Genomic DNA, 18,675 nt, shown 5'->3' with positions numbered 1-18,675 from the left:
AATCAGAATCATTAACCCTCATTGGAACAAATCTAAAAATCATCATGTTAAGTCCAAGCCTTTTGCCATTTATCAATTCCCGCTTTCACAATCATTAATTTCCCCTCAAAGTCTTCACATCCATGCTCTTGTCCTAAAAGCAAAATCAATAACAGCGTGATTCTGTAGTGTAGTATGTCTATCTACATCTGTATCTATATCTTATATCTGTATCTATATACCTATATATCTATATCTCTATATCTAAATTATAACAACAACTGTGTAGACTGGGCCARATAGCCTAGCTCACTGTCCGTTTTAATTTCTCACACACTAAAGCATAACGATTACTTAGCAACTCCCTGCAAAATGAAGCAGCTACAGGGCAATTACTTAAGAGAGAATATTTTCTAGCCAGATAGTGAGACCATTCTTCCYATGGAYGAGAGGTGGYMGACAGGCTCCAAGCTTGCGGGCGTCCCCGCAGAGACAACGTAGGTCTCGGTTGAAGTCTCTCCCCGTCTCAGATCCACAATTGTTTTATATCTGGCKTGTCCTGTCACGTAGGGCCCGTACGTGTCAGGAGGCGACCAGGGGACGGGCAAAGCTCCACCTTTATCATTATGCAACTTTCCCTGGTGTGCACATACACGGCCACCAGTGAGGCTCTCTGGTCTCATTATGAGGGTGCTACCTTTATTACCTTCATCTCCCTTGCTTCGTGTTTAACCTGTGAACTAGCTTACAGGTCTGCTCCTCTAGCATTGCAAAGGCAGCTAGAAAGTGACATCAGGCATCACACTATGACTGTGAATATGTAATATAAAGCAACGTTCAGTTATTTGTTGTACTGCAGACTATAGGTCCAAGAGTACCGAAAAGAGTGAATGTTAGTGACAGCCATCTGCAAACCTATATAAAGTAGCATCTGGCACAAAGTATAAGCACTCTGGTGAAGGGAGACGTGAGACAACCACGCTTGCTGAAATGTGTCTGGAAGGGTGGCCACCCCGGCGAGGCTGTCAGCATGCTGATTTCCTTCCATCAGAGGACCAGGCAACGTTGTAGGAGACCTGATAAGCATTATAAAGTAAGGAGCATGGTGATGTTTTACGAAATATAAAGATCACTGAGAAAAGCGTAACGCCAAGGATCAGCTACTTCCTTCAAGCAGCCTCCTTCTTGTCGGTTAATCAGTCCTGCAACTTATGCTAACAGAAACAATATTAATTACMTRTGAAARCATTCAAAAACAGTGAATCACCATTACAAATTACACAGTTTGCAAAATGCCCAGAGACTCAAACATTTCGCCACCCCCCTGCCTCGGGACYGCTCAGCTGCTGCYAGCGGGCTAACCTTGGAGTAAGATAACTGAGCAACTTCTGCTCCGTGCAGGAATGGGGGAAAGGAGGGGGGAAGCGACCTTGCTTGCTGCCGCTTCCACTGTTTCACTGCGCCAGGGAGGAGGAGGAGGCATCGCTTTCTCATGGTTGTGGGAAACAGGCAGAGGAGATGATGAAAGAGCCACCCCACCTGCTTCTGGCTCTGGGATCCTGTCTCTTCCTCTGCACTGCGCTTCCATTCCATCAGGAGAATAATATGTTGCATGAGAATCGGTATCATTTTTGCAATTAGCTCCCAGTTCTGTGGCACAAACCCGTGGGACTTTGTTATGTTCTGCAGTAAGTTCGTGGTAACAGGCGCTATCAACCCATTCTCTAACACTGTCCTTCGGAGTTCCTTTGTTATTTTGTGCTCTAAAGGCTGATATCGAAGAGCCTGAATACATGGCTGGGAAAGCAGACAGCATTTCTACATCTCCCACTTTCCTGGCTTCTCGATGTACCTCAGCCTACCAGTCGCGCGGATCAGACAGAAACAGACCTGGCTCTTGTTCAGGGTCTACAGGTCCTGGATCTGGAGGACTGTCAGGTAGATCCACACAAGCCACCATGCATTCCTCGCCTTGATTCGTGCCTTGATCTTTCTCCTCATCACCTTCCTCCTCTCCCACTCTGCCAGTCTGGGTGCCTGCGTCGTTCTCCTTTTCAACCTCTCTGTATATGCGATCAATCCTCCCACACAAATATGATCTCGCTATCCTCCACACATCAGCGTCCTCCTTAACCTCTTTCAAGAGTGTCAGTATCTTTCCCAAAGTTACTAATTCTTGCGTTTTCCCCACCATAGCTCTGTCGACGAGTGCTGTTTGCATTTTTGTCCAATTCTTCTCGTTAAAAATCTCTGCCGGAAAGGCTATAACGCCTTCCTTAATCAATCTTTCCACACACTCCYGGGCCTGCTTCGACTTGATACAAGTCTTAAATTTTTTGCCCGACTCTTTCAGTACCTTCACCGCAGCTTTCATTGCTGCCTTCTCCATCGGGGAAGCAATCGGAACTATCTCATTCTTCTCCTTCTTCTCCCCTTCCCAGAGAGGAAATTCGTCTTCCCATGCTTTTCCCCAAGCCTCCTTATCAGCCAATGTAATTGGATATGTTTTAGGAGTCATGTCAGAGCTTTCTTGTGGGGGGCTTGAGCCATCCTCATTGCCTCCATTCATGACCGTCCACTCTGACTCCCCAGAATCATCCAATTCCTTTCCTCCAGATTGTACCACTTGACATAGGGCAGCCGAAACTTGCGCTTCCCCGTTAAATTGTTCAATCATTATTCGGACAGCCCGGTGTGTACTAGCAAKCTGCCTTGCATCCTTGGACCCAATTTGGAYGCTTTCCCAGATTTCTTTTCYAATCTTTTCCCAYACCRTTACACTGTATACTTGAGAAGGTTCTGCCAGCAGTCCCTTCCTGCGACACCACAATAACAGATTAATTAAAGCAGCTTTCTCTACTTTAATTTCGGTTCTTTTTGCCAACTTTAAGAGGCATTCCAGTGTCGCATGCTCCATAGCCGATGCGGCTATTCCCATCCTGCTTTACTGACTCACCAGTCAGTCGTGGCGCCACCCTGTTCCGTCTCTTTGGACGTCCAGCCGCAGTCCTGGTCGCAGCTGGCAGCAGGATGCTCGCTCTCCTCCGGCACTCTGTCTCTGCCCCTTGGTCGATCACGTCGGGGTCACCAGATGCCGCGGTCCGGTCCCTCTTCTTATTTTTTCCCYGRAATTGTAGCGACTGGGAGAACCGKTCACAYCAATATGATGCTAGTTCTAGCCAACTTTATTAGAAAGCAAACACACTTATATATCATCAGAAGGCACTATGATATCATTAGAAGACAATATAATTGGTTAACTGTGATATCAYCWGAAGGCAACATAATTGGTYAGWYGRCAGAGACATGCTGTTCACGCGCCAAGGTACAGAGTGTGATTGGTTAACACGCATTGTCCACGCACCAAATGTCTCTTTCCCATTGGTTCTTGAAGTCTCACTTCTTACGACAAACACCCAGTTTCAACCAGTTCTAACTGCAATTAGGCAGTTGCTACTCTTGGTATCTCATGGAACAATGACCGAGGGTAACCTTGTCCACTCCTCCAGTACCGCAGTGCTTCATATTCATTTAGTACAGCCAGGGCTCCAACACTTGATGCTACACAACCAGAGCTGAAATTGTCAAAATACAAAAATACTTTTGCTATGTCATGCTTAGAAAAAAAATCAATGCTACCAAGAAGGCTTCTCCATGAGTAGAGAGTTTCTACTTTTGCAAACAACCTTCTGGTTTATGCAGCATGCCTAATTCCATTGACATTTAAAGCATGCTGAGAGGCACACTCAGGCTCTTTAGTGTTCAGGTAAGACACATTAGAACTGGCTAACAAATTTTGTAGTTTTGGGGTTTTAGAAAAGAAATTACTGTTGTTCCAGTGTGTAATTGCATTTTCTTAATATGAATAAAGTATCTCGACACTGTGACTGGAAACTTTGTTGTACTCAGAATCAATGGGATGTTCAACAAACTGAAACTCAGCTATTATCAGACTGATCCAGGTACTAGGCTGTAATTTTCTTCTTTGTTTTCTTATCAGAATTTTATTTCAAATTTCTCATTTTCCTCATTGTAATGCAGAGCACAAAGCAACCTTTTGGTAAAGGTTGGAGTTCACTCCTATTGGAAGCATTCCTCCTAACTTGTAGCCAAATATCTGAAGTTGCAGCTGCTGTCACGTCAACAGAAGTTGGTTTTAGGTGCAGAAAATAAACTTTCCCAGGAGACACAGCAGCCTCTACTCAGTAAGCCATAATTTGAAAAATAACATCAAACCATGACCATAACCAAGGCTATTGTACTTCCATCTGTTCACAAAAGATTCAGGCAATAATATACTAAGAATTATTAAGATTCAAGTAGCAATATTGCTGATACTCTAAATTAAATTGCCATATCAAGAAATGCAGACCATCTCTTCTAAATTTGACAGTTCAAGACTGGTGATTATTCAACCAAAGGAAGCACAGATTACTAGAAAGCAACTCAGTAGTGGAGCAGGTTGATTGTCTGATCTGGGTCTGATGTGGGTCATGGAATGAATAAATTGTGCTTTACTTAAGCCTAGTGACCAAAGAATAAAAATCATATAGGATCAGTGTTAATAAGCTTGCTAAACACTTTTTCTCTTATACATTTGTAAAAGATACAAGCTTTTCTTAGAGTTCTAACAGGATAAGTGCAGAAGAGAAGCAAGAAAAAAGCCTTACTTGATGACTTAGCACAATTTCACAATTTTGTAAAAAAATGATACAGAGATCATACCATTCATGGCATTGCTTGTCAGAAAACTAAACTTTGAAAATGATTTGATATATGGCAAGGAAATTATAGGGACTGAATGCACTGAGAGTGTCAAGACAGGATGAGAGACACTTCTGAATTTTCCAAAGATGACGGGCACTACTATCTGTTATTGTCCAAAACTATCTATTAAAAAAAGGCAACCTCTGTTGTTACTGAGGTGAAACAATTCTGGGGATTTGTATGGGAGAAAGAAACCAAGACAAATTTTTACCCTCTTCTCTCACAACCAGGAAAATAAAAAAAGGAAAAAGAAACAGAAAAGCGTTATGATCAATTTGTGAGATTGAGGACACTATATGCTTTCTAGCAGTTTGGCTGGTTTGAGCACCGCAATCACTGTCTTAGCTGATATACTGTCACTCCAATTGGGAGCAGTCATGTCAAAAGCAGGAAAATTCTGAAGTTAGAACATGTCATACATATTGCAAAATACTGGAAAGGATACAAGCCAAAAATAAAATAAAATAAAATAAAATAAAATAAAATAAAATAAAATAAAATAAAATAAAATAAAATAACATAAAATAAAATAAAATAAAATAAAACGCTTACAATTACCTAGTCTGAGATTGCTTCCAAAATTTCATCTGCTTCACTGTGCTCACTGAGGCAGATCACAAAGCATAGGAAATGGCTGCAACCTAACAGAAACATCTTAACCTCCACTGCTAATCTTTGCAAAAAGCACAATTTTTTATCATGAAAATAGTATTTTTGTGCTGGTTTCACAAGTGGACTGTTGCAGTGGGTAGGTACAAACCCTTCAGGAAAGTCAAATGGAGAGGAGGAAAGGTGTGGTCTGTTCAGAAGAGAGGTTTGTATGCAAGGAGCACAAATGTGGAATTGGTGACAGGCCTTTTAAGAGATTATGGGTCAGGCACCTGAGGGGAGGCTGACAAAGAGGATGACATGCCAGGCAGGCTGGACAATAAAGAGAAGGAACTGGATATAAACACCTTTGGAAAAGGACTTGTGATTACAAGTTCTCACTCAGTGCTTTAAACCCCCTGCTGTTTCCTAGAATGACAACACAGCAGGAGATAACAAATTCTGGAAATTTGTTTTAAAGCAGATGCTGTATGGGCCAAACTGTCTTTGCTGCTCACAGTGAAGGAAGAACTGCTTTGGAATGTGAAGGATAGAAGCCTTGACAGCAGTGACCATGGGATGGTGGAGATTAAGTTGAAGAAGACAGAAAGGCATGAAGAAAGATATAAAGACAAACTTCAGGAAAGTAGACATCTATCCAGGGAATTGACAGACAGGATCCAATGTGAGACTTCCCTGAGGACAGAAAAGTCCAGGACAACAGGTTTCAAGACAACCTTCTCAAAGCTCAGCAATGATCAATACCTATCTACAAGAAAATGGACAGACAAAACTGGAAACCAAAGTACCTGACTGAGCTAAAACACAAAACTGAAATCTGCTGGAGGTGGGAGGCTACATAGACCACCATACATAGAGGTATATGCAAGCATTACAAAGGCATAAAGGTACAGATTTTGGATGGCCAAAGCTGAACTGGAGCTGGAAAGGGATCTAAAGGTTAACAACAAAGGTTTTTGCAGGAACATGAGCAACCAAAGAAAGACCAAAGCAACTGTGGGCCCATTGCTGAATGAGAACCAGCTGATCATGTACCATTTCATGGTTAAGCTGAGATACATCAAAGGATGCTGAGAGAATGGCTCATGGCATTATGAGACTTTCTCTATCACAAAGCTGTCATCTTTGCAAGGCTGTAGCAACTAGAAAAGTGTAAATGTTGTGCCAATTTTGAAAAAAAAATAAAAGGCCAAAAGGCCAATTGATTTGATTGGGAAGGCAGGTTATTGGAAGGTTATTGGAAGGTTATACAGGAAGGCTTGAAGCTATAAACAACTGGCTGGAAGCTATAAACAACTAACCTCTTAGTGGTGGCCAGAGTCAGGACAAGGGGCAATGGATATAAGTTGAAACACAGGAAGTTCCATCTGCAAATGAGGAAGAGCTTCTTCACTGTGAGGGTGACAGAGCCCTGGCACAGGCTGCCCAGGGGGGCTGTGGAGTCTCCTTCTCTGGAGATCTTTAAAACCCTCCGGGATGGCACCCTGTGCCACATGGTATAGGTCCTGTTCCTGCAGGAGCAGGGGGGTTGGACTAGATGATTTCTAGAGGTTCCTTCCAACCTTAACCGTTCTGTGATTCTATGATTTTGTGATTCTGTAGTCACAATTTTCAGTACATGCCTATTTAAAAATGCATCCTCGTGAACTGGAAAAATCTGATTTTGGGGGAAGCAAAGAAAATGAAGAACTATCCAGTATGTGTAACATACACATTAGATAGCAAATTGGGTTGTAAAGCAAAACTACAGACCAATGAAAAAAAAGCCTAGGATGTACAGCATGTTAACCTACCTGTTAGTATATAAAAATATCCAGTCTGTTAGTATATAAAAATGAACCTAAGCAAAATCTAGATTAAGAAAGAAGAAACTATCACATCAACATGGCACCCTTCCCAGGGAAAGATTTTGGGAAACATGATACCACCTCCAGCTTCAGATTTTCCAGTTGCAAACATTTTACTGATATTTACATATGACAAAGTCACAAATTATACACAGCTGTTATCAGCATGAAATAAGTGTTTACAAAATTGCTTTTTTTCTCCTCTCTCTCTTTAAAGTTCAACTATGTCAGTAGTTTAGTTGGACTAATTTGTATCATGCCTAGCCATTATGTAATCGAGGACTAAAAGCAAGCAACCAAACAAAAAAGAAAGTCAGAAAGAAAAAAAGACTTTGAGGGAAAAGGGCAGATGTATACTATAACTCATATTGTTTCCATGCATTCTGTATCTATAATTCCTGAAGTGTTGCAAACTGAATTTCTAAATGTTTCAAAATGTTATATCTGATTATACTACTACAGCACATCTGGAGTGATAATGGTGAAGAGAGAAAAATGGTCTTTTTAAGGATATCACATGCCATGCCTTGTCTTTCTTTCTCTGATTAGTAATGATGAACATTAATCTCTTTCTCCACTGGACTAGCTTTCAACTGATCTAGTAATCTTTTCGTCTTTCCTATTATTATTTCTCGCTGTTCAAACTTTTTCACATGGCTTTGTGAAATAGATGTATTTTCTTAAAAATATATCAACTTTTTGTTTATTTATTTGTTTGTTTGTTTTTGAGTCTTTTCTTCCAGAGTGGAAGAAAAATACCAAGTGTTACAACAAGAAAAAAGAAGTACTCTTGCATCCTTGACTATCTACTGTTAGTTGGAACAATGTTGTAATCATGTGAAACCATCTCAGAAATTAGGCCTTACCAAACTTCTGAGTTATTATTCATTCAAGCCACCTAATTAAAGACTAGTAGACACATCATGTTGATAATAGACATCTTTTCTCATCCGGTGCTGTATAATACACCTGTTTAACTTACTTACATATTAAATTTGCAAATAAAAAAGATCAAACAATACCATTTCACCTAATATACCTAGTCATGTATCTTTTTATTTCTACTTAGATGATACTTAGAATTCCTTGCAGAGTGAGCAAAGCTCTCAAATTCTGGTACATTCTAGGGACAAACTCAAGAGAAAATGGTTGGATTTTCATCTTGATTATAAAAGATTTGCAAAATATATAAGCCTTTACTATTGGTTTCAGATTTTATTAAATGAAATGTTCAATATTCCTCCTATTTTCTCTCTGAAAACCAGAAACCCCAAAAGTAGTATCTTGGAGCTTGCCAAATATATGGGCTCTTCACCTATGATAAAGCAGCTAGTCAGTCCAGGGCTACTATAGCAAGCTAAAATTATTTTTATTGCTTCTAATTACTATTATTCCTGGAGGAGCAGTCATGACTAGCCTGTAATTTACCACAGTTTCTGTATCTATAAAACAGATAGCTGAGATAGGAATAGGTCCCAGCAGTTCTGTATTCTGGCTGCTAGTCTTTCTTCAAATTCATTATATACAAACAATAACAGAAATATAGCTGGTTGCTGCAGCCTCCAGTCATTCTCAACTGCATGTCAGAGCTTTATGTGATGCACTGTACTTTTCTATTTTTATTTTTTTTTCTGTTTTGTTCCTTTCCCAACAGGATGCTTAGGTTAATAAATGTGTTCCTTGTAAAATGGGCTCTATTAGTAAGCCAGAACTTTGAGTAAAACTGTCTTTTGTATGTCGCTTTTTAACACATCATTTCCCACTAAGCTATCTTTTCTGTTCCTCTTATCACCCTAGCAAATACAAATGAAATAATTACCTAGTTAAATTTTGAACAGGCATCATTCATTTCAGAAATCACTACCTTGTATTGTAAAGGAAGCATTTTTCCCCACCTTTGGCACTTTACAATAAACTAATTCTGATACAAATTGATTGCTGTGGGATTATCTTGGAGTCATTAGAATAATGCTGTATTGACATTCACTAATGTCTTTCATTAGCAATTTCAAATTCCATCATTTGGAATTAAACATGTGTGAGTATTTATTTATTTTAGCTCTGTATGATTTTTAAATAATTTTCAATCAAATCTGTTCTATTTATTTTATTTGGTGCTGTACAAATGATCTAAGGATTCTCCTTGCTGGAGTAAAAGTGATGGTAGCAAGGAGGTGATGGACACCTCACAGCTGAACAGATATGGAGATAAACTCAAGGAAGAAGGGAAAATAATCCATTTTCTGAGAAAAAAATTTAAAACACTTTGTGAATTACTGCTCAAAACTCATCCTTATTCTGCCCGTACTACAGCAAAGATTTCATGTTGTCTTTTTGGCCTGTTTCTAACTATTGACACAGAAACAGAAAAGAACATACTTTTGATCGATAAATGGTAAGAAGATTTGATATTTTGTGTGCATACCATCTAAATCTGAATATAAGTGTTTCAAAGTACAGTTTCTTCCTAAATTGCTGTGTTTGATTCCCGGATATCAGCGTGATCTAGAAAGGTTTTTATTCATATCTTTTTTTCTGACCTAGCAGATGAGAACAAATAAAAATCTTTTATGATAGCTTTCTTATATTAAACGTGGTGTACAGAGATGTAACGCTATCAAAATCAAAAAATTTTCTTTCCTCATTTACTTACTTCTACAGAACTCCAATTATTTAATATTTGTGTAAGAATGTAATGTATACCACTAAAGTATCATATTTTGTAAGCTCGCTAATGTCCAAGGAAAAAAAAACAAGATAATTTTGTTGCTAGTAGATATTTTTAACATAGTTTTAACTAAAGCTGAATTTCTTATTTGCTTACGCTGGTTTTTGTTGTTGTTGTTGTTGTTGTTTTTGTTTTTGGTACAGATACAGGAATTTTTGATAAACTGACAATTGAATAATAAGATTATTTCTCTAATTTTGACTGGGACATGCTGAGCTAGGACATCTGTTTTATAGAGCTTTCTTTCAGGAAAGAGATTTGCTAATGGAACAATGAATGGTATAGCCATAAAGTTACTGCTTTCTTAGGGCCCTAGAAACATAAATTCTACCTAGTAAATATGCATTTTTTTTAGTGAAAAATAGTAAACCGGATGTTCAATAGATGTGAAATGTGAAAATATATATTTTGTGTTTTTAGAGGGTAGGCTGCTGAGAAACAGAATAATAGCAAATTGGACCCAAGATATTGCAGTCAGACATTACTTAGTCCCTGTGGACTTTCTGAAGGTAGTTAGCATCTGTTGGTATTAAACCAGACATACACAATGTTCAGAATTAAAATTTTGTTGGAAAATTCAGATTTTTCTTTTTTTATAATAATGAAGTTACATTTTTTAAAAATAGTGCTATTAGTGCCACATGAAGAATGAAAGAGCCAAATCACAGTTAATGCAGAAGCTCACAGTCAAAAAAATAAGTCTTTCTTTCAGATTATTGCTGTTACAAAATGTAAAGAAGATTACTAAGATTCATTGAATGTGAAAACACATCTCTCTCACTTCCCCTTTTAGAATTTAACTGCCTAATGGTTTCTATAATTATTAAAAGTCTAGTTTATTATATAAACTACCAAAAAGCGGCTCATAAGTAGGTTTGTGCAAATGAAAAATAACTGAATAGCTGTCATTAATTATTTCAATAGTGATGCCTTATTTTTAAATTAATATTTATTTTTTAGTAAAACTGATGACAAACGAAATAGGTAAAACAGCTTTCACTTAAAGTTATGGAAAGCCATTTGAAATGAAAATATTGAAAAAAAAAGCAGTGTTCAAGATAAGGAAGCAATAAGTAACACCCACAGTTTTTTTTTTTTTTTTTTTTTTTTTTTTTTTTTTTTTTTTTTTTTTTTCATTCCTTGTGACCTACATAGACTGCAATATATAAAAATCTAAAGAACAAGTTCCTTTGACAAGTTATCTAAATCATTTCTCCAGTGATACAGAATACATCAGACGTATTCCTGGTATAAACTACATAAAAATGAACATGCACGTACCTAGTTGGGCTTGGGTGTGGCTTTTTTGTTTATTCCAGCAGAAAGCAAACAAGCAAAAAAACATCTTGCTGGTGCATGGTGTGGCCGTTACAGACCAATAGTAAAAGTATAAGCATAATCCGATTTCTGTTAATAGATTTTCTAGTTGATGTACCCATTTAGAAGTGTTTAACTAAGGAGCAGACACAGTTGTATAAAATCATTTTAAATGACTCACTAATTTAGTAATAAATTAATAGATTTTATTTAATTTCTGCTTTATCAAAATCTTCTAGATCAAAAGAAAAGAAACAAGGAAAAAGAGCAGATAACCTTTTATTTGCCAATAAAATAGTAGAATATTTGGAAGGAGAGGATATAAGACAGAACAGCATTCATATTCCTTTCATTTCAATATCTGCTTCCTTTTCCATAATTTTATATCACTCTATGGATATCTGTCAGGCACCAGAGAAATTGGCTCTGTATAGTTTCCGCAATGAAATTGTAAAGCTATGGTGAATTTTAGTAGCAAGTTTATGCAGAAACTTGGCCTGTCGATTTATTTAAAGACCTACATTAAAAGAAACACAGTTGTTACATCTCAATTACAAAATTCATATATTTTGGTAATTTATTCTGTGGCCATCATACACAACAAACATTGCCTTCAAGGATGCCTTCAATTTGAAATCATAATTATAGAAAATTATGAGGATTGTCCCTAACTTTTTTTTCATTTTAATTGAAAAATAATGGATCAGAAAACTGTATTTGACTGCAATCCGTATTTGATTGTTATTGTGGACATCCATCCACTGTAGGTGTTTAAGAACATTAGGTCCATCTGACATATTATATCTGTAATTAATGTAGCCCAGATTTTTAATTGCAACTGTGACTGACCTATGTCTCATGTCGCATCTGTGATTGACTTCTTACTTCTCATGATGGGAAGACTTCTCATGTTATCAACAGTTAATGGTGGTATGGTAACAGATATAAAGGAAAAGAATGCTCCATTCTAAATTTGTTACATGCTTGTAAAAGTAATAATGGTATGTTTTTATTTTTCCTTTACTTTTTTGTTAGAATGTAAAAAGCATTAAGAAAAAAAAGGCATTTTCATAGTTCTTTTTCTCTCATAGCTCATTTTCATAGCTTCTAAACTTCTAAAATAAAAAGAACAGTTCATATCTATAATTTGCTATAGTAATACTTTATACTTAGTGTCTAGAGCATTTTTTTTTACAAAGTGCTTAAAAGTTCATTAATTAATGAACCTAAGGAGCGGCACTCATGAAAAATCATTTTTGGAAACTTTTGGGACTTGATTGCCTTATTCTTAAATCTGTAGCTTCATAGAGGTGGAACTGATATCACATCAATGCCAAGTTACCTACTTTATTACTACCATAATATAGCTAGATGAGAAATTTATGAAAAAACAGAACTTGCACTAATAGGTGGGTGTGGGAGGGGGGAAAGAATCTCCGAATTAAGTCTTGACCAAAAAAGTGTTTGAGAAAATCATTACTTTGAAATGAAAAGGGGGACATTGACATCAATGATGCTAGGCTTTGATCCTAGTCTCTATTGCCTAATATTCTTTTTACTACCTTTTCCATTTTTTTTTAAACAACAAACAGAAGATTAAACCAAAGTTACTCAAGATAAAGACAATTCAAGCCACCTCTTTAACACCCCAGCAATTTTGTCTATTCTCCCTTGCTGGCAGAATCTCTCATGCTAACTTCTAAGGAAATTTCACTCCAACATATTGTTACAAAGTTACTTTATGTTGATTGTTGCATGGCAGTGATCAATATCAGTATTCATAATGACTTTGGGATTTTTATAGTTATGTTCTTAATATAAAGGTTAAGATCAACTTAGTGAATATAACTAGCCATCAATCAAATAGAAACTGGGTTTTGAAAATCAAGGGAATTTAAAATCTTCCTTGAAGATTATAGGCAGAATTGCCCATTGTCTGACTCAGAGGAACTCATGGGAACAAAAAAAAAATAGAGCTTTACTTAGTAATGGAACAAATCTGGAGAAATATAAAGCAGTCTAGCAAAATTCCTGAAAGCAAGCAAGCAAGTGAGGAAATAAGCAACAAGAACATGAATATGCCATAGTATACAGCAAAGGCTTGGATAATTACGAAAAGACAAAAGTTTATTTCCCCCTCATACACACATTATTCCTGCAACTATAGCTTCACATAATCATTTTCATCTCCAGAGAGCAATGTCTTTTGTTTATCAAAAACAGCGCTAGGAGCTGGGTTAGCCTTCTTAGCCTTCTTCAATGCCTTCTTTGCCTCTATCTTTACTGCTAAGGTGACCCCCCATGAACTGCAGGGCTCAAGTGGAAGAGATRYAAATGGGCTAGAGGAAGACCTTCTGCGGGTTGAGAAGGATTGGGTTAGGGATCACTTAGGCAAAYTGGCCACTCAAAAATCTATGGGCCCAGATGGGATKCACCCAAGAGTGCTGAGGGAATTGGCCGAGGTTATTGCTCAGCCTCTCTCCATCACTTTTGAGAGGTCCTGGAGAGCGAGGGAGGTGCCCGAGGACTGGAAGAGAGTCAATGTCACTCCAGTCTTCAAAAAGGGCAAGAGGGAGGAGCTGGGCAACTACAGGCCGGTCAGTCTCACCTCCGTCCCTGGAAAAGTGATGGAGCAGCTCATCCTAGAGAGAATCTCCAGGCATATGAAGGAGAGGAAGGTGTTGAGGAGCAGTCAGCATAGATTCACCAAGGGGAAGTCATGTCTGATGAACCTCATAGCCTTCTATGACGGGATGACTAGCTGGCTGGAAGAGGGGAGTGCCGTGGATGTTGTCTATTTTGACTTAAGCAAGGCTTTTGATACCATCTCCCATAATATCCTCATACGGAATCTCCGGGAGAGTGGACTAGACGAGTGCACGGTGCGGTGGATCGAGGGCTGGCTGGATGGCAGAGCTCAGAGGGTGGTGATAAATGGGGCCGAGTCCAGTTGGAGGCCTGTGGCCAGTGGTGTCCCCCAGGGGTCAGTACTGGGCCCGCTGCTGTTCTATTCGTTTATCAATGACCTGGACGAGGGCACGGAGTGCACCCTGAGCAAGTTTGCAGATGATACCAAGCTGGGTGGAGTGACCGACACTCTGGAGGGCTGTGCTGCCATCCAGAGGGACCTGGACAGGCTGGAGAGTTGGGCAGAGAGGAACCACATGAGGTTCAATAAGGACAAGTGCAGGGTCCTGCACCTGGGGAGGAATAACCCCAGGCACCAGTACAGATTAGGGGTCGACCTGCTAGAAAGCAGCTCTGCAGAGAGGGACCTGGGAGTCCTGGCTGACACTAAGTTAACCATGAGTCAGCAGTGTGCCCTCGTGGCCAGGAAGGCCAATGGGATCCCGGCCTTCATCAGGAGAAGTTTTGCCAGCAGGTCAAGGGAGGTGATTCTGCCCCTCCACTCAGCTCTGGTGAGGCCTCACCTGCAGTACTGTGTGCATTCTGGGCTCCCCAGTATAAGAGGGATGTGGAGCTTCTTGAGAGGGTCCAGCGAAGAGCAACTAAGATGATTAAGGGAATGGAACATCTCTCGTATGAGGAGAGACTGAGTGAGCTGGGCTTGTTTTCTCTGGAGAAGAGAAGGCTGAGAGAGGATCTGATTAACATGTATAAGCTCATGAAGGGAGAATGCAGGGAAGAAGGGGACAAGCTGTTTTCATTGGTGGCCAGTGATAGGACGAGGGGTAATGGCCATAAGCTGGAGCGCAGGAAGTTCCGTCTCCATGTGAGGAGGAACTTCTTTCCTGTGAGGGTGACAGAGAGCTGGCACAGGCTGCCCAGGGAGGTTGTGGAGTCTCCTTCTCTGGAGGTCTTCAAAACCTGCCTGGATGCCACCCTGTGCCACATGCTGTAGGTGTGCCTGCTTGAGCAGGAAGGTTGGACTAGATGATCTGTAGAGGTCCCTTCCAACCTTGAATATTCTGTGATTCTGTGATTCTGAGACAGCTATTCACTGGTACCTTAGAATCAGCCTGCAAAATATCAGTTTATAAAGCTGATTCTTGCAGGAATAGTATGTAATCGTGATCAGTGACCATCTAGCATGAATGAATGAGTGGATACCATCAAGTGGGCATAGGCAGTGAATATAAAAATATCTGTGGTAGTCCTTAATGATGTCTCTGTTTGAATCATGGTCTCTGAGGTATATATGCATAAAGTAATTGCTGCTGTTTGAACTTTCATTTCTCTGTCTTTCTTTAACTGCTTTTTCCTTTTAGATCATTTTCAATTTGAATTTATATAAATATAGAACATCTTTTAAATAAAATTCCTGATTATATTTCACAATTAAATTAGTAAAACATACTGGTTCAAGACCTTCTCTTGTTTCCAGTTCCATAGTAGACACAGAAGCACTTATTATCTAGAAGACATATCTATCTACCTGTATTTTTTAAGGAAATTAGATTGCTAGATATAGAAATAGTTGAAAAATCTGTTATAAATCATCTCTGCACTTCTAGCCCATCAGTCTTCGGTGCTGTTCATAGGGCAAATGACCAATGATAAGTCATCAAAGACCTATCTTTGACAGGTAAGGGAAGAAAATAAAGCACGATATTCTTGGTATGTGTGTGATTATGATGTCTGCTTTACTCAGTTATTTGCTCTTACTTCCATGCAGATCTAAGGTGGTTTTATCATAAAAAAAAATTATCCTTTGAATAGATAGGTAGGATCTGTAAGGTCTATTTAAGGGTTCTGCTCTTGATAAGCCATTTTTCATAGTGAACAGGAACACACTATGTTATATTAAAAAGTTATTTTTCTCCTTTTTTTTTTTTTTTAATCAAGAAGAACATATCTATTTCTCCTGTAGAATGAATTCCTGGTACTTCAGGATGATTTCTGCATGTATCTTGTGAAACAATCATTTTGGTTTGTTATTGTTCATCCATAAAAATGGAATACTCAAAGATTTTTCTCACGTTGACTGCAGGAAACTGCATTATATGAAAAAATAGAGTGATTGGAGTGAATTATCTGAGACCCTGCAAGGAATAGAAAAGCACAGAATTAATATCTCATTTTGCTATTTGCTTATCTGCACCTGCTACCTCACACATGGACCCTTTACCCTAAAAAAAATACCTTCTGATCAGATAAGGATAAGATCTGAATTATGCTTAAAAGAAGCATACAGGTGCCGGAGTTCCAAAGAACTAAAACATAGGATCAAATTAATGTTGACCATGTGGCATCAGAATCTATGATCTGGAAACACACCTACGAACTGAATTAGTATCTAGAGCGATATGCTTGGGTATGCTTACAATATGAAGGAGCTGTATGACACCATGCAAGGCAGCTGTATTGAAATCAGTGTTTGTTTAACAGACAGATTGGTCCTAGGCATAGAAGTTGTTAGATGTGTGGAGCTTTACATGATAATATTATAATGGCCTTTCTCTAAAACAGAAAGTGTTTTTAAAATTCCTATAGAATTAGACATGCTTGAAATGTGTGTTTTAAAGGAAATTTTGAAACTGCTAGTTTGACTACAGCAAACATTTTGAGAGAACACTTTCATTTAAATACTCCTATAATATTACTGGAACACTGATACCTGTTCAACAATACTTAGAATTATGAAGATAGAGAGTGAAATATTTCCATTAGCTTGAAATGGAATGTATTAAAAATATTTTCTGCAATACAAAAAATTCTGGCAGTGTTTTTTCATTCCACTTCAGCATTAACCCCATATTTATTTATTTTATCTTGCTATATTATAACTATTACGCTATATCTTGTTATTATTTCTTCTTTTTATATATTATGCATCCCAAGAATAGAGGAATAGTTTCTTTGCTTGCTTGCGCTTGTCTAGCTCATTGCAATATTTTGTTGTTGTTGTTGTTTGTTTGCTAGTTTTTGAATGTTAAACAATAATGATTATAGGCAGCAAATGAAATCTATTAAAATCTGCTGAATATAGCCACTTGCAAAAGACAACATAGTGTCAGATTTTGCCCTTCAGCAGTACACATGACTGATCCTTGCTCAATCTTAATTCAGGGCTTTTTGATTAAGCAGAATTTTTCCTTGATATTTACATCCTCCAGATGACAGCACTCTTGGGCTATATTTCACAGGTTAGTCATATGCATCATTCCTTTTTAGTTTTAAGTTAAATTATTATGTAGTTATTTTAGCAGGGGAATTTTCTGAGCAGTGAGTGACTGGCTTATGCAAAATAAATAAAGTGGTTCCATTATCAGAGAACTTGATTTCTCAGGTAGCCAGGCTTTTTTTTTACTTTAAATTTACTGTAATTTCACTCCAACATATTCTTGCAAATAACAGATCTCTGCTAGCACAACATTTGTACTGTTGCGCGGATTTGGGTTTCAATTGATTTTTAGTGACATATGTGTGCGATTTTTATTGACATTGAAACAGCCTTGAAATGTATTGTTCTCAGTCACCCATCAATATATTTCTGGCTGTTTTACCTAGTAATACAAATCATTGTACAGGAACTTGGATTATTAGGGAGAAAATGTTTTTCTGAATTCTTGCTTTGAAATCAGTTTATTTAAACAGATTGAGAATAGTTCTCAATTTTAAACAATAGTTAGACTATCCAATTTTACGGGGATAGTTTTAAGGGTAGAGGTTAAAATAGGGATATTTTAGGGTAGATTAGCCTAAAGTTTTCGATAAAACTTACAGTTGAAGCATCAGTTTGCCTGCCTATCTATCTACTTAATCACTGTAATATATTAACCACTAATATAAAATATATATTAGATAATTGGGGAATAACTAGTGGCTTGGTGACATTTACAGACAGGTATTTTCTTCTGCTAGGATGAAGTCCTATAACAAGTCAGGGTATGGGGCAAAAGTGGAGTTATTTTGTTGCTACTGTTTTATTTTGATTTGATTTTGGAAGAGGAAAATTAAGAATGAAGAGTGAAATACAATGGGTGATGGCTTTGAAAGTCATTCCTTGAAAAAAACTCCTCTGGAAACCCCCTCTGGTTTCACATAGTTCTCTGGTGTTTTCTGAAATGTTCATGTTGGATTTGTTTAATGAGACCTAGAGCAGCATATCTAGTATTTCTTCTTCCAACTGCCATGTTCTTCATCCTGGGTTTTATAATCTTTACTATCCTAAAGGAGTGCAACTGTCTTAGTCTTTCAAAAACTTCTATGTTATCTTTAGTGTAGCTAGGGCTTGAACCATTAATTAGAAACTCTGTAGGGCATGGCAAAAATATAGAGATGCAAAAAGCAAAGTCACAATGACACTTTGAGGCTGCAGACTTGTACAAATTCAGATTGTTTCATCTGAAATTTTAACTTTCCCTCTTATATACATGAATTTTAATGTCTTTCAGTTTGGGTAAATCCTGATGAATCTGGGCAGCTTACTCAGTGTGTTGTTTAGAGAAACAAGTGTTTTTAAAA

The 18,675-nt window shown here is 38.0% G+C and overlaps 1 long non-coding RNA gene across 1 annotated transcript; it reads right to left on the bottom strand.

The window, feature by feature from the left end:
• Window positions 1-698: 698 nt before the first annotated feature.
• On the bottom strand, window positions 699-17,255 carry LOC112953192. The gene is made up of 3 exons (XR_003250538.1): window positions 17,246-17,255; window positions 15,512-15,513; window positions 699-1,776 (listed from the first exon to the last, which is right to left on the bottom strand). It is a non-coding gene; the product is annotated as an uncharacterized LOC112953192 (long non-coding RNA).
• Window positions 17,256-18,675: the final 1,420 nt, after the last annotated feature.

Source organism: Nothoprocta perdicaria, unplaced genomic scaffold, assembly GCF_003342845.1.
Source record: "Nothoprocta perdicaria isolate Ctin4 unplaced genomic scaffold, notPer1 scaffold_428, whole genome shotgun sequence".
NCBI lineage: Eukaryota > Metazoa > Chordata > Aves > Tinamiformes > Tinamidae > Nothoprocta > Nothoprocta perdicaria.
The sequence above is the reverse complement of the archived record's forward strand: the minus strand, read 5'-3'. Positions and strand labels throughout refer to the sequence as shown.